Source organism: Scylla paramamosain, chromosome 26 (assembly GCF_035594125.1).
Source record: "Scylla paramamosain isolate STU-SP2022 chromosome 26, ASM3559412v1, whole genome shotgun sequence".
Classification (NCBI taxonomy): Eukaryota; Metazoa; Arthropoda; class Malacostraca; order Decapoda; family Portunidae; genus Scylla; species Scylla paramamosain.
In genome coordinates this window covers 12,824,949-12,838,346 of record NC_087176.1, presented here as the reverse complement: position 1 = coordinate 12,838,346, position 13,398 = coordinate 12,824,949, and the positions used below count along the sequence as shown (strand labels likewise).

The 13,398-nt window shown below is 40.7% G+C and overlaps 1 protein-coding gene across 1 annotated transcript in view; it reads right to left on the bottom strand.

The window, feature by feature from the left end:
• Positions 1 to 9,171: 9,171 nt before the first annotated feature.
• The window catches only part of LOC135113750 (uncharacterized), a 67,252-nt gene continuing 63,025 nt past the window's right edge, over positions 9,172 to 13,398 (bottom strand). The window contains exon 7 of the mRNA XM_064029324.1: positions 9,172 to 10,908. The gene's annotated coding sequence lies outside the window, so the exon portion shown is untranslated. The remainder of the gene's footprint in view (positions 10,909 to 13,398) is intronic.

Here is a 13,398-nt window from a genome sequence, read left to right as displayed (position 1 = left end):
TTTCCTTCCCTTAATTGTTTCTCAGGTTTCCATTACCCTCATTTACTTTACTTTCCCTTTTCTCACCACCTTTTTCACATACTTTTATTCATATACTTTCAAAGAATACACGGGAATACAGCAGTGTGCAGACTGAGCAATATGTACAACCAGTAATTTGATACGAAGCTTTAATACCTGTTGCTCGCGAGGCTCGAGACTCATGAAGTAAGAGGCCGGGAGGTGAAGAACTGTGAGGTCTATTTGCCGGCAGCCACGCAGCGGACGAGGTACGTGTCAAGCTCTTTCGATGTTCGTTATTTCTGTCTTAGTTTTAGTATACAAGATTACAGGGAAGAAAGGAAAATGATGTATTGTTTCTCTTCACTATTTATTTTGATTATGGAAATACATAGCATAGTATATAACTAATTCTTATTAAACATTTTATTTTTTTTAATGTATAAGTTATTTATCAGCTGTAACGAGAACATACATAGGCATATAGCAACAGGAAACTTCTTAATTATTCGTTATATTTATGTAGGACTTGTTAGATTTATAATTATGGACGCAAGTAGATACAACTATTATAAACTTTTACATCTTTATTCATATTTTTATTTACTCTATTTATGAACGCGACTCAAAACATGGAGAAATAGAGATCCTACTTCGATGATTTCTCTAACTGGTGCTTACACAAAGCTAATGTCTTTAATAGAGGAGAAATTGCTCAAAATGGGAGAAGTGTGTAGTAATGAACACGAATCACAACCGTTCTGCTGGTGGTGTATCAGATTAGCAGCGTGCCCTTGAGGCCTGATGGTGATTACGTTCTTGGCTCGTTCTTCTGTTACCTGGGAGTGGAGGGGGAGACGGTAGCGAGGAATGGGGTTAGGATGGTAGGTGGGAGTAAGTAGACAATTAGAGTGAGAAAGGAACGGGGAAGCGAAGGAGTTAGTAAGAGATGGAGCGAGGGGAATGGAGGGGGAATGGTAGGAGAGAGGGAGGTAGAGGGGGAATGGTAGAGAAGAGGGGATGAGTGTTGAAGTGCTGGAAAGCTGGAGGGAAGGGAAGGGAAGGGACGAGTTAGGACAGTATGAAACGAGTTTACAACAGTGATCTAGTGTTTGATATTTGAATGCTACTCTTGCATTTTTAGCATTGCAATGTGTGAGTGTTCTCGTGTTGAATTACGTGTGCTCTTGCTCGGAAGCTCTGTGTATTGGTTAAGTCATGTGCGTTCTGTTGCAAGATGTAGGCAGAAGCGTGAATATTAAATGAACCGCTGACTGATACTTTGTGGCGGACTAAGACTTCTGAAACGTAACGCTTCAATTCGTATGTCCGATCACACTCACAAGTACAGTGTTGGTCTAGCTGTCTCTACCTGTTTGTCTGTTTCTGTGCCTGTTTGTCAGACTGGCTTTGTCTATTAGACTGGCTTTCTGTTTATCTTTGTTTTGTCTGTTTTTGTCTTTCTTTGTTCTTTTCATTGTTTTTCTTTTTAACTGTTTTTGTCATTGTCTTTCTCTGCATTTGTGTCCATGTTCGCTAGATCATATGAAGAAATGCAAGTCTTGCACAATATGCCCCAGTATGATGCTCTGTAATATTCTCGTGACCCTATTATTTCGTAGAAGTTCGAGGAATAATTTCACCGATGATTCTTCATTATATTACACCACCTTCAGAAATTAAATATCTCATGTCAAGTTGTGCATTATATTTTACGAAACATTTAACTTCAGGTTATACTATTACCTAATTCATAATTCTTTCTTTGAGTCATGTAAGATAGACTGAAATGAACCAGAGTTTTTACTCGATAGTTGTGGATGCGCACAGGAAACCTTTAATTTAATTCCTGATGGGCAATTTAGGTGAGTAGGCATCCGAGGGTGAACATTAATCAGCTTGGTGAGATAAGTAATATTCCTCGCTTCCCAGAGACGTGTAGAATTAAACTTTGTTTTCAGGTTAGAATTGAATAATTAATGCGTTTCGACCAAAAGACAGGTCATCCTCGTTCGCTCCTCCCAATCAGTACACGCCCCATTAATTTAAAATCATGGTTGACATTTAGTTGGAATTTTCGGTGTTAAGAGGGTCAAAGGAAGGGAATGAAAAATTTTAACAAGTTTTACCAGTGGTATGAACACTCGTCAGAAAAGTGCAGGGAGCGTGTTGAAATTAGTGGTTATAAAATGAGTGCCTTTTTGTTTTTTTAATTAATTATCTTTTTAATTTTTCATTACTTAGTATTTTTTTTTTTTTTACAAGTAGGAGACGAAGGCGATGATGGATATATGCTTTTCAAATAGCTTGTTTATGTGAGTAGATGAGTGTAATGAAAGACTACAATCAGGAAATCTTGATTTTATTGCTTTTATCTTACAATAGGAGACAAGGACTAGAGAGACCTAATAAACTAAAAATAATTACTACAATATAATTACTTCGTCTCTTGTAGTACCTTACAGTTCGTTCTATCTTTGCATTGACTAATTAGTTTGCTCGTAACATTAAAATCTATTATTCTGCTTGCTTTCCATTAATTAAACTTCTCAGAAGTAGATTAGAATAGGGAAGTCAAGGTAATGCTGCATTACGCTGATTAAATAAAAACCGCCTCGTGTGTGTGCTTGTGGAATTATTACTCTCGTTAAGTTCTCGTTAACTAATTAATTTCTTATGACTAAATTGACACATGACATTCTACTTCACTTCACGCGTGAGACACTGAACGTCATGTCCTTTCAGAGCTTCGTATAATATATGTAGTAGTCAGAATGAAGTCCTTGGTATCAGTGAAACGAATTAACTATATCTGCACGTTACGGTTTCTGCTTCATTTCCCTTTCGAGACTGAAAGTTTTACTGTCATTCAGAGCCGTAAAGAAACGAATAATCAAACGGTGATTATTATTTTTATTTATTTATTTATCTAATTTATTTATTTATTTATTTATTTTTATTTTTTTTCTACGTTAGTTTTATACTAATTAACCTTAGTGAGTGTTACACCAGTGAAACATGAATTATCCGTAGGTTCGTGGTTTCAGAGTTCGTCAGCTTCCATTGGAGGGGACCCCTGTGAAGCCCAGAACTTGGTGCCAACCTGTTAGTCCCGCTTCACCATGAGAGCTTCCGGCCCCACGAAGGAGGGAGACGGACACTGGCCTCCACTTTTATGCTTCCTAAGGTGTGTCTAATGACCAGTTTCATTGTTTTCTTCTCTCCAGACATCTGAAGGTAAAATTAGCTCGTAAAACTTGTGCTATACAGACCCTTAAAAAAAAAAAAAAAAAAAAAAATATCTTGCCGCGTTAAAATGCAGCTTGATTTTTCACGTCTTAATTGCGCAATGATTTGAGGTGAATTAACGTTGTAACGCGCGCATTTAAGCAGATTTCATGTTTATCCTCGCCTTAGTATCAACGAATATCAAATACCTTTAACCTGATTAATTTACCTGCCGATTATCTCCTGTCCGAGCGCAAGGAAATAATTCAGGTCATCGTCCTTTCAGTAGTTTGCCCACGTGGCTGTCGATGTTGGTTTTCTTCATTTTTTTTTTTCTTTATTATAACTGAACCCTAATAAAATCAGGTTCTTAATAGAGAGTGGTACGAAAGGAAGCTCTATTGTTTCCTTCATGAAGCCAAATAAATGTGATCTCGTGTGCCGACTCGGACTGTTTCCATAAATTTCTCGCCTAATACAAGGGTGATGATGCGAAAATTAATTTATTCTATTACTTGTACCACTTCACTACTTACACCATTACTACTGCTGCTACTACCACGACTTTACTACTTAAGCTGCTGCTGCTACTACTACTACCACTACCACCACCACTACCATTACCACCACCACTACTGCTACCACTACTACTACTATCACTACTACTACCACCACCACCACCACCACTCTACTACTGCTACTACTACTACTATTACTACCAGCACCACCACTTTACTACTGCTACTACTACTGATACCACTTTTCTGCTGCTGCTACTACTACTTTACTAGTACTACTACTACTACTACTACTACTACTACTACTACTACTACTACTACTACTACTACTACTACTACTACCACCACCACTTTATTACTGCTACTACTACTAATACCACTTTGCTGCTACTATTACTACTACTACTAATACTAACCACTAACACCATCACCACCATCACTACTACCACTTCTGCTACTATTACTACTACTACTATACTACTACTACTACTACTACTATTACTAATAATAATAATTAATAATAATATTACTAGTACTACTGTTACCACTAGTACTACTATTTCTAATACTACCACAACCACCACTACTACTACTACTGCTACCACTACCACTACCAACACCACCACCACCACCACCACCACCACCACTATTACTATTACCACCACTTACTATTACCACCACTATTACTACTACTACTGCTACTATACCATCACCACTACTACTACTACCACCACCACCACTACTACTACTACTACTACTATCACCACCACCACCACCACCACCACTACTACTACTACTACTACATGATAATAAAAATAATAATAATAATAATAATAATAATAATAATATTACTATTACTAGTACTACTGTTACCACTACTACTACTACTACCGCAACCACCACTACTGCTGCTGCTACTACTACTACTACTACTACTACTACTACTACTACTACTACTACTACTACTACTACTACTACTACTACTACTACTACTACCAACACCACCACCACTATCACCACCACCACCACTACCACCACTATTACTACTACCACCACTATTACTACTACCACTACTGTTACTACTACTACTACTACTATTACCACCACCACTACTACTACTACTACTACTACTACTACTACCACTATTACTATTACTACCACCACTATTACTACTACTACCACCACTACTACTACCACCACTACTACTACCACCACTACTACTACTACTACCACCACTACAACTACTACTACCACCACTACTACTACTACTACCACCACTACTACTACTACTACCACCACCACCACCACTATTACTACTACTACTACCACCACCACTACTACTACTACTACTACTACTACTACTACTACTACTACTACTACTACTACTACTACTACTACTACTACTACTACTACTACCACCACCACTACTATTACCACCACCACCACCACTACTATTACCACCACCACCACCACCACCACTACTACTACTACTACTACGACCACCACCACTACCACCACTACTACTACTACTACTACTACTACTACTACTACTACTACTACTACTACTACTACAACTACCACTACTACTACTACTACCACCACTACTACTACCACCACCACCACCACCACCACCAGCACTACTACTGCTGTTACTACTGTTATTATTACTATTGTTACTACTACTAGTACCACCACTACTACTTTTCTTTTTACACCACCACCACCACCACCACTCTAGACTCCATTCACTCCTTGTTTTTTAGTCTCGTAATGTTTTCATCCCCAGCAGCTGCCTTCCTTACCTGCAGTATCCTTGATTTTTTTTTTCCTCCATGTTCTTTTCTCTTAATCAGCTCAACATTCTCTCGGCCCAACAATCTTCTTTCTATTCACTAGCAGTCAGGATAAAACAAGAAATGATGGGTTCAGATTTGATGATAAAAAAAAAAAAAAAGGCGCAGGAAGTGCCTCTCAAATAACGAGAGATTAATGATATAGACTCTTATCAGATAGTTATCAGGAAGATTCAGTGGAAGATTAGATAATGAGGATAGTAGGTGGAAATAGGTATGAGTTTTATGCAGCGACTGCCGCGTGTAGGCCTCATGTTTTTTTGCAGCTTCCACGATTCTTTTACGATTCTTAGCAGTGCCTCTCTTGTACTTACTGTTGTTACCTCTCTTTAGGTTGAGATGGCAGTTAAGATCAGGTTATAGTGCTGTGTGTTTCCGAAGGTCTTCTTTACTTCCTGGGTGCTGCGTGGATCCATAAATCCTCGTAATCGTTGTTAAGAAGTCTAAATGTAATTGGTGAAGGTAGAATTTAATTGGTGCAGGAAGACTATGTATCCCTTTGCGATATTTTGTTTTTTAATTGCGTTATGTTTTTCCTGTCATAGCGTCAGTGTTTTCATGACCTGGAGCGTAAATATGATAAAGGTATAACATGCTAACATCCTATTATCAGTCTGCACGTCCCCAAATAGATCCTTTCATGTCCGGAAATGAAGATAATTTGCAGTCAAAGAAGCTCTTCAAATCTTATTAATAAGGATTACCTTTGATAATGGTGAAAGGTTTGAATCATTTGCTACATTATGAGTACAGTTAATCTTATTAGACCCAGACTAACACTAATAGGTTTCAATCTCCGAAGGGAGAAAACTTAAACCACAAAGTATATTAAACATTTTTAATGTCAAACAATATAGTACACACCTTGTACACTAGAATTATAGGCAACCGATGGGGCGAGACAGTGGTGAGCTGACTGCTGGGGAGGCTGGCGACGTGTAGAGTCTACTATATAGTATTTGGCTACTTTGGTTCGCCGCGAGTCTCCCCAGAGGCCAGACCTGCCTGCCTGACCACGCATAAAGTACTGACACGGTGACTAGTACACGGAAACATGTCTGGCTACGGTGGACTCGAAAAGAAATGCAAAATGACGTCGCAAACTGGGCTGTGGTTGGACTCTGCGCTGCGCCTGAGCCTTGAGCGCAGTGCCGGCAGCCGCGGTCACCTGCAGCTCCAGGCCAGGTGTACAGTGACGCATGAGAAAGTTTGACACTCCAGAGATCGATAGAACAGAAAATGAGCGAAAGCAATCGATACACGGCGATGAATGAACATGTATACTTGTAACTTTCGTTCACCTTCATATTACTAAATGGTCCTGGAGCATTGTTACTTGTTCATGGACTGTACGATAGCGCAAATTTCATTGGAACCATCACTATTACACCTTAAAACTAAAATCTTAATGGCAAAATCAAGGAGAACAAGGTAAAGTAATAGATGGAGGAAAACCTAAAATAATACGCCTATCATTTCTAATGTGCCACAGATGCGGGAACTAGAAACATCTTTATGTTAACATTCATTATAATTTTTAATCAGCATATGTACAATTTTACATACAAAACTTTACACTCATAGGTATTTATATATACAAAAATTCTTGACGTAAAGGGGAAGAGGAGGAGGAGATGAACTAGTAGTAGTAAGAGTGTCGCCGGGTGGCCTGTGTCCCCACGGCAACCCTCCTGACGTGACCAAAGGAAACGTGTAAGGCCATCGCAGTTTTTGGACAAGTCGGTACTTTTACTCGACTTTTGCATCAGCATAAAGTTTCATTATTAAAATCAGGTATATATTTAGAAAAATTACATTTCTTAGTGGTTACCATATCCGCCTTCACACTGACAAAGGCTAATAAATGTTCGGTACATTTCCCGTAAAGAAAATAGTATGTCCAAAGCACTTGGATGCTGACGCCATCATGTCAGCCTCATGTCTTAAGAATACACACACGTAGGAGTACAGTGTCACCCTCCCACTCCAGGGGCAGGCGCGGCGCGGGAGGGCGGTCTCTGGTGGCCAGAGTGGTCATCACGACGGCCACGCAGCAGTACAGCCATCTTGCTTGTCGCCACGCAAGAGTCTTATGGCGAACCAGTGACGAAATTCCCTGGCTTAAGAAATCGACGTTCTGCTAACTTTAAAAAAGTGACAGACCCTACTTTGAAAAAAAAAAAATAACCCTTTTCTAAGCTAGAAAAAGTGACTCACATAGCGAAAACTCTCTCCTAGCTTCAGAAAGTACTTCCCAACTTTAGGAAACAAGTGTATAGTCATATTTTAAGTGCCGGGGTTAGTTGTCACGTGAACGCTCATAAGCTCTTGAGTGAGTGACAACTCGGCGGCAACTTGTACTGGAGGTAATACTCGCTACCCTTTTCCGGAGCCAAAATTAGGAGGCAGTGAGCGGCGGGTAACCAATAAAACAGTTTCCCCGCGACCCAGCTACGGTTAGGCATAAGTGTGCGGGGAAAAGAGTGAGGGGCGGGATGATTAGCCTCGCTGCTCAAACGTATCGTAGATCTGTCTCGTAAAACGGTTAATTACAATCGCGCCCGACTGTATCGCGCTGCCAGGAACCCTGCGTCTGTCGGTAACACTATGCGGGTTTCCTACCACCATGCCGCCCCGCAACACGCCGGAAAAACACGCCATCAAAGCAAGTAATCTGACCTAAAATTAATAGCACCATCAGTGGGATTTTTTTTTACTCCTAAACTTATAAGTCAAAGTTATATTAAGGGGGTGTAATAAGGAAAGGTATTGGGATGATAGACTCCCCAAAAATAAATAAATAAATGAAAAAAAAATAGTAATAATAAAAAAAAAAAAAAATATATATATATATATATATATATATATATATATATATATATATATATATATATATATATATATATATATATATATATATATATATATATATATATATATATATATATATATATATATATATATATATATATATATATATTAATAATAATAATAAAAAAATATTATATATATATATATATATATATATATATATATATATATATATATATATATATATATATATATATATATATATATATATATATATATATTGAACGATCTGGTTGAATATATAAAAAGTTATGGAAATGAACATCGACTGTATAGTGCTTAAAGTAATGAATGTTATATCTGACTATTTTCCTTGACAGCATGGGAAAATGATAATAGTTAAAGCAAATAAGAGTAATGGTTTAAATATAATCTTAAGAATTTTAGTGCCTCAGGTATCATAAAACAAATTCCGTGATTGTCTTTTATCCCTATTTACCAAAAAGTAACTTTGAGGACCGTCAGGGAAAGAAAAATATTGTTACGAGAGGTTAGGAGAGAACAGTTTTCAGTAAATGAGAATGAAAGTAAACGAAAAAAAAAAAACGAAATCTAGTAGGAAAAACACGCGAGTTTCAGAATTAAGTAGAAAGGGGTTGATTAATTGGTAAACTCATCAGTAACACCTGGGAGTAGAAAGGTAAAGAACGGCTCGAAATAACCAGGTTAATGATGTACTGCCCTTGCTTAATTAGGATAAGGTCTCTCTCTCTCTCTCTCTCTCTCTCTCTCTCTCTCTCTCTCTCTCTCTCTCTCTCTCTCTCTCTCTGATCAATAAGTAGGTTTCGAATCTCGTTTACACAGAGCTCATTAGGGGCAGGTGAGCTGAGCCTTGGCCAGGTGAACCGTCGCCAGCATTCTTTATGACGTCATATATTCCTCTCAACCAATGGCCTTGATCACAGGGCGACCCGTGGCCTTCTATTGGCTCGGGTGTGATTGGTCTCCGAAAGAGGACCATCTGATCTGTCTCCTAAATGACCCGGCGTGACATGACCCTGGGAAAAAATTGACGTTCCCATCTGTTTTACGAAGACGAGCACTACCCAACACTATCCCTTGAAAAGCCTCGCACGACTAAAAAATCAATTGGGAGGCGTAGCAGCGGTTTTCTATCGGCGTGGATGTCACAGTAACAAAGTAAATGTTATTTTTCTCACTCAGTTAGAAAGCCAATAGCAAGAAGAAAGGAAGCCGCGGACAACAGAAGCGAACACGCCTTTTTTGACACTCCGCCTCGAGGGCTGGGCAAGCGTCCCATCTTCTTTGTTTCCGGTGATTGCGTCTCGTGATTGATGGCACAGAAAATGGGATCCGATTGAGGGCAGACTCAAATTTTTATCGCTTGTCACCGCGGCAGTTGTGGGTGAGAGTCGACATTTGTCACCTTGCGAGTTGGGCTTGTTCCTGTGTGGCCAGGCGCGTCCCGGTGGTGGCCAATTCCGTGTCCAATACGAGCTGGAATTTATCCATAGAATCGTCTTTTCTGCTGAAGAGGGACAGCCTCTTGCATGGGGATGGAAGGTGAACTAATCTGTGACATCCTCTTCCCAAAGACCTACATTTCTTCTTCTGTATCCAATCTTTTTCGGTATCCAAGGAAACTATCAAAGTTTCGGGGCTAAAGTAAAATGGTCTGTCGAGTAGTTGTATGAACAATGTAAATGAACCGTGGACGAGCGCATGTTATTTTATAGTCGGGTGTTAAGCGATTTGAGTCAACACTTGTCGACATGCTCCTTTCATCCTACATAATACTTCAGAAATCATTACATAACTCTGGCCACTTGCAGTGCAAACATGGATCAAAATTGCTTTATAAAAAACGAAACATTGATATAAGATAAAAAAAAAAAATGCATTTCTTCCACAGACAGAATGGGCTGACCGAGCATAGATGAGCCAGACGTTCCGCGGCGATGTGGCGGCGCGGCCAGATGGACTGCTGCACTGCTGCACAAACACAGGGACGCGTCGAGGCGAGACACGCACTGGCACACGTTCCTGGCCTGGGTGACGGCGAGGTGAGAGCAGCAGTACGTCTGTCAATTTATCACCGACGGCACCAAGGTTTGCAGTGTTCGTTTTTGTTTACACTTAATTGTCTGGATGGGAAGTGAATATACATATAGACTTTCCTTGTCCTTGATAACATTTGGGAGACTCTTCTTTGGTGGGAACGGAGAACCCCTGTTTTGTTCTTCCCGCAGATGCTGGAGAATGACGCCTTGCCCCGCCCCAGCTGACGTCCGCCTCCTCCTGCCCCCGGAGGCTGCACACGGGGGGAGGGGGAAGGGGACGGTGGACGCTGATGGCCACCCTAACCTGTATGGAGGGAAGGAGAGAGGGAGGGAAGAGCGGCGTTCTCTCCACCACAGGAATCTAGCAGGAGGGGAAGCGTGGAGGCGCGTCTACGCACAGCTCGGTTACGTCATCGTCTGTAAAGTCAGAGGCAAGTGATGAGTAGTTTACCTTTACTGGTGTTTGGTTTAGTGTTGTATGAACTAACACTTGCAAGACCTAGTTTTACGGGGGAGGTGACGCATATCGCTACTGAATACGAGTACGAGTATATGGTGGACCAGGAGTGACAAAGGTTTTATTGCAATTTATTGCACTACAATTTTATTTTATTTTTTTTTTTATGTAGGAAGGATACTGGCCAAGGGCAACAAAAATCTAATAAAAAAAATGCCCACTGAAATGCCAGTCCCTAAAAGGGTCAAAGCAGTGGTCAAAAATTGGTGGATAAGTGTCTTGAAACCTCCCTCTTGAAGGAATTCAAGTCATAGGAAGGTGGAAATACAGAAGCAGGCAAGGAGTTCCAGAGTTTACCAGAGAAAGGGATGAATGATTGAGAATACTGGTTAACTCTTGCGTTAGAGAGGTGGACAGAATAGGAGTGAGAGAAAGAAGAAAGTCTTGTGCAGCGAGGCCGCGGAAGGAGGGGAGGCATGCAGTTAGCAAGATCAGAAGAGCAGTTAGCATGAAAATAGCGGTAGAAGACAGCAAGAGATGCAACATTGCGGCGGTGAGAGAGAGGCTGAAGACAGTCAGTTAGAGGAGAGGAGTTGATGAGACGAAAAGCTTTTGATTCCACCCTGTCTAGAACAGCAGTATGAGTGGAACCCCCCCAGACATGTGAAGCATACTCCATACATGGACGGATAAGGCCCTTGTACAGAGTTAGCAGCTGGGGGGGTGAGAAAAACTGGCGGAGACGTCTCAGAACACCTAACTTCATAGAAGCCGTTTTAGCTAGAGATGAGATGTGAAGTTTCCAGTTCAGATTATAAGTAAAGGACAGACCGAGGATGTTCAGTGTAGAAGAGGGGGACAGTTGAGTGTCATTGAAGAAGAGGGGATAGTTGTCTGGAAGATTGTGTCGAGTTGATAGATGGAGGAATTGAGTTTTTGAGGCATTGAACAATACCATGTTTGCTCTGCCCCAATCAGAAATTTTAGAAAGATCAGAAGTCAGGCGTTCTGTGGCTTCCCTGCGTGATATGTTTACCTCCTGAAGGGTTGGACGTCTATGAAAAGACGTGGAAAAGTGCAGGGTGGTATCATCAGCATAGGAGTGGATAGGACAAGAAGTTTGGTTTAGAAGATCATTAATGAATAATAAGAAGAGAGTGGGTGACAGGACAGAACCCTGAGGAACACCACAGTTAATAGATTTAGGAGAAGAACAGTGACCGTCTACCACAGCAGCAATAGAACGGTCAGAAAGGAAACTTGAGATGAAGTTACAGAGAGAAGGATAGAAACCGTAGGAGGGTAGTTTGGAAATCAAAGCTTTGTGCCAGACTCTATCAAAGGCTTTTGATATGTCCAAGGCAACAGCAAAAGTTTCACCAAAGTCTCTAAAAGAGGATGACCAAGACTCAGTAAGGAAAGCCAGAAGATCACCAGTAGAGCGTCCTTGACGGAAGCCATACTGGCGATCAGATAGAAGGTTGTGAAGTGATAGATGTTTAAGAATCTTCCTGTTGAGGATAGATTAAAAAACTTTAGATAAGCAGGAAATTAAAGCAATAGGACGGTAGTTTGAGGGATTAGAGCGGTCACCCTTTTTAGGAACAGGTTGAATGTAGGCAAACTTCCAGCAAGAAGGAAAGGTAGATGTTGACAGACAGAGCTGAAAGAGTTTGACTAGGCAAGGTGCAAGCACGGAGGCACAGTTTCGGAGAACAATAGGAGGGACCCCATCAGGTCCATAAGCCTTCTGAGGGTTTAGGCCAGCGAGGGCATGGAAAACATCATTACGAAGAATTTTAATACGAGGCATGAAGTAGTCAGAGGGTGGAGGAGAGGGAGGAACAAGCCCAGAATCGTCCAAGGTAGAGTTTTTAGCAAAGGTTTGAGCAAAGAGTTCAGCTTTAGAAATAGATGTGATAGCAGTGGTGCCATCTGGTTGAAGTAGAGGAGGGAAAGAAGAAGAAGCAAAGTTATTGGAGATATTTTTGGCTAGATGCCAGAAATCACGAGGGGAGTTAGATCTTGAAAGGTTTTGACATTTTCTGTTAATGAAGGAGTTTTTGGCTAGTTGGAGAACAGACTTGGCATGGTTCCGGGCAGAAATATAAAGTGCATGAGATTCTGGTGAAGGAAGGCTTAAGTACCTTTTGTGGGCCACCTCTCTATCATGTATAGCACGAGAACAAGCTGTGTTAAACCAAGGTTTAGAAGGTTTAGGACGAGAAAAAGAGTGAGGAATGTACGCCTCCATGCCAGACACTATCACCTCTGTTATGCGCTCAGCACACAAAGACGGGTCTCTGACACGGAAGCAGTAGTCATTCCAAGGAAAATCAGCAAAATACCGCCTCAGGTCCCCCCAACTAGCAGAGGCAAAACGCCAGAGGCACCTTCGCTTAGGGGGATCCTGAGGAGGGATTGGAGTGATAGGACAAGATAAAGATATG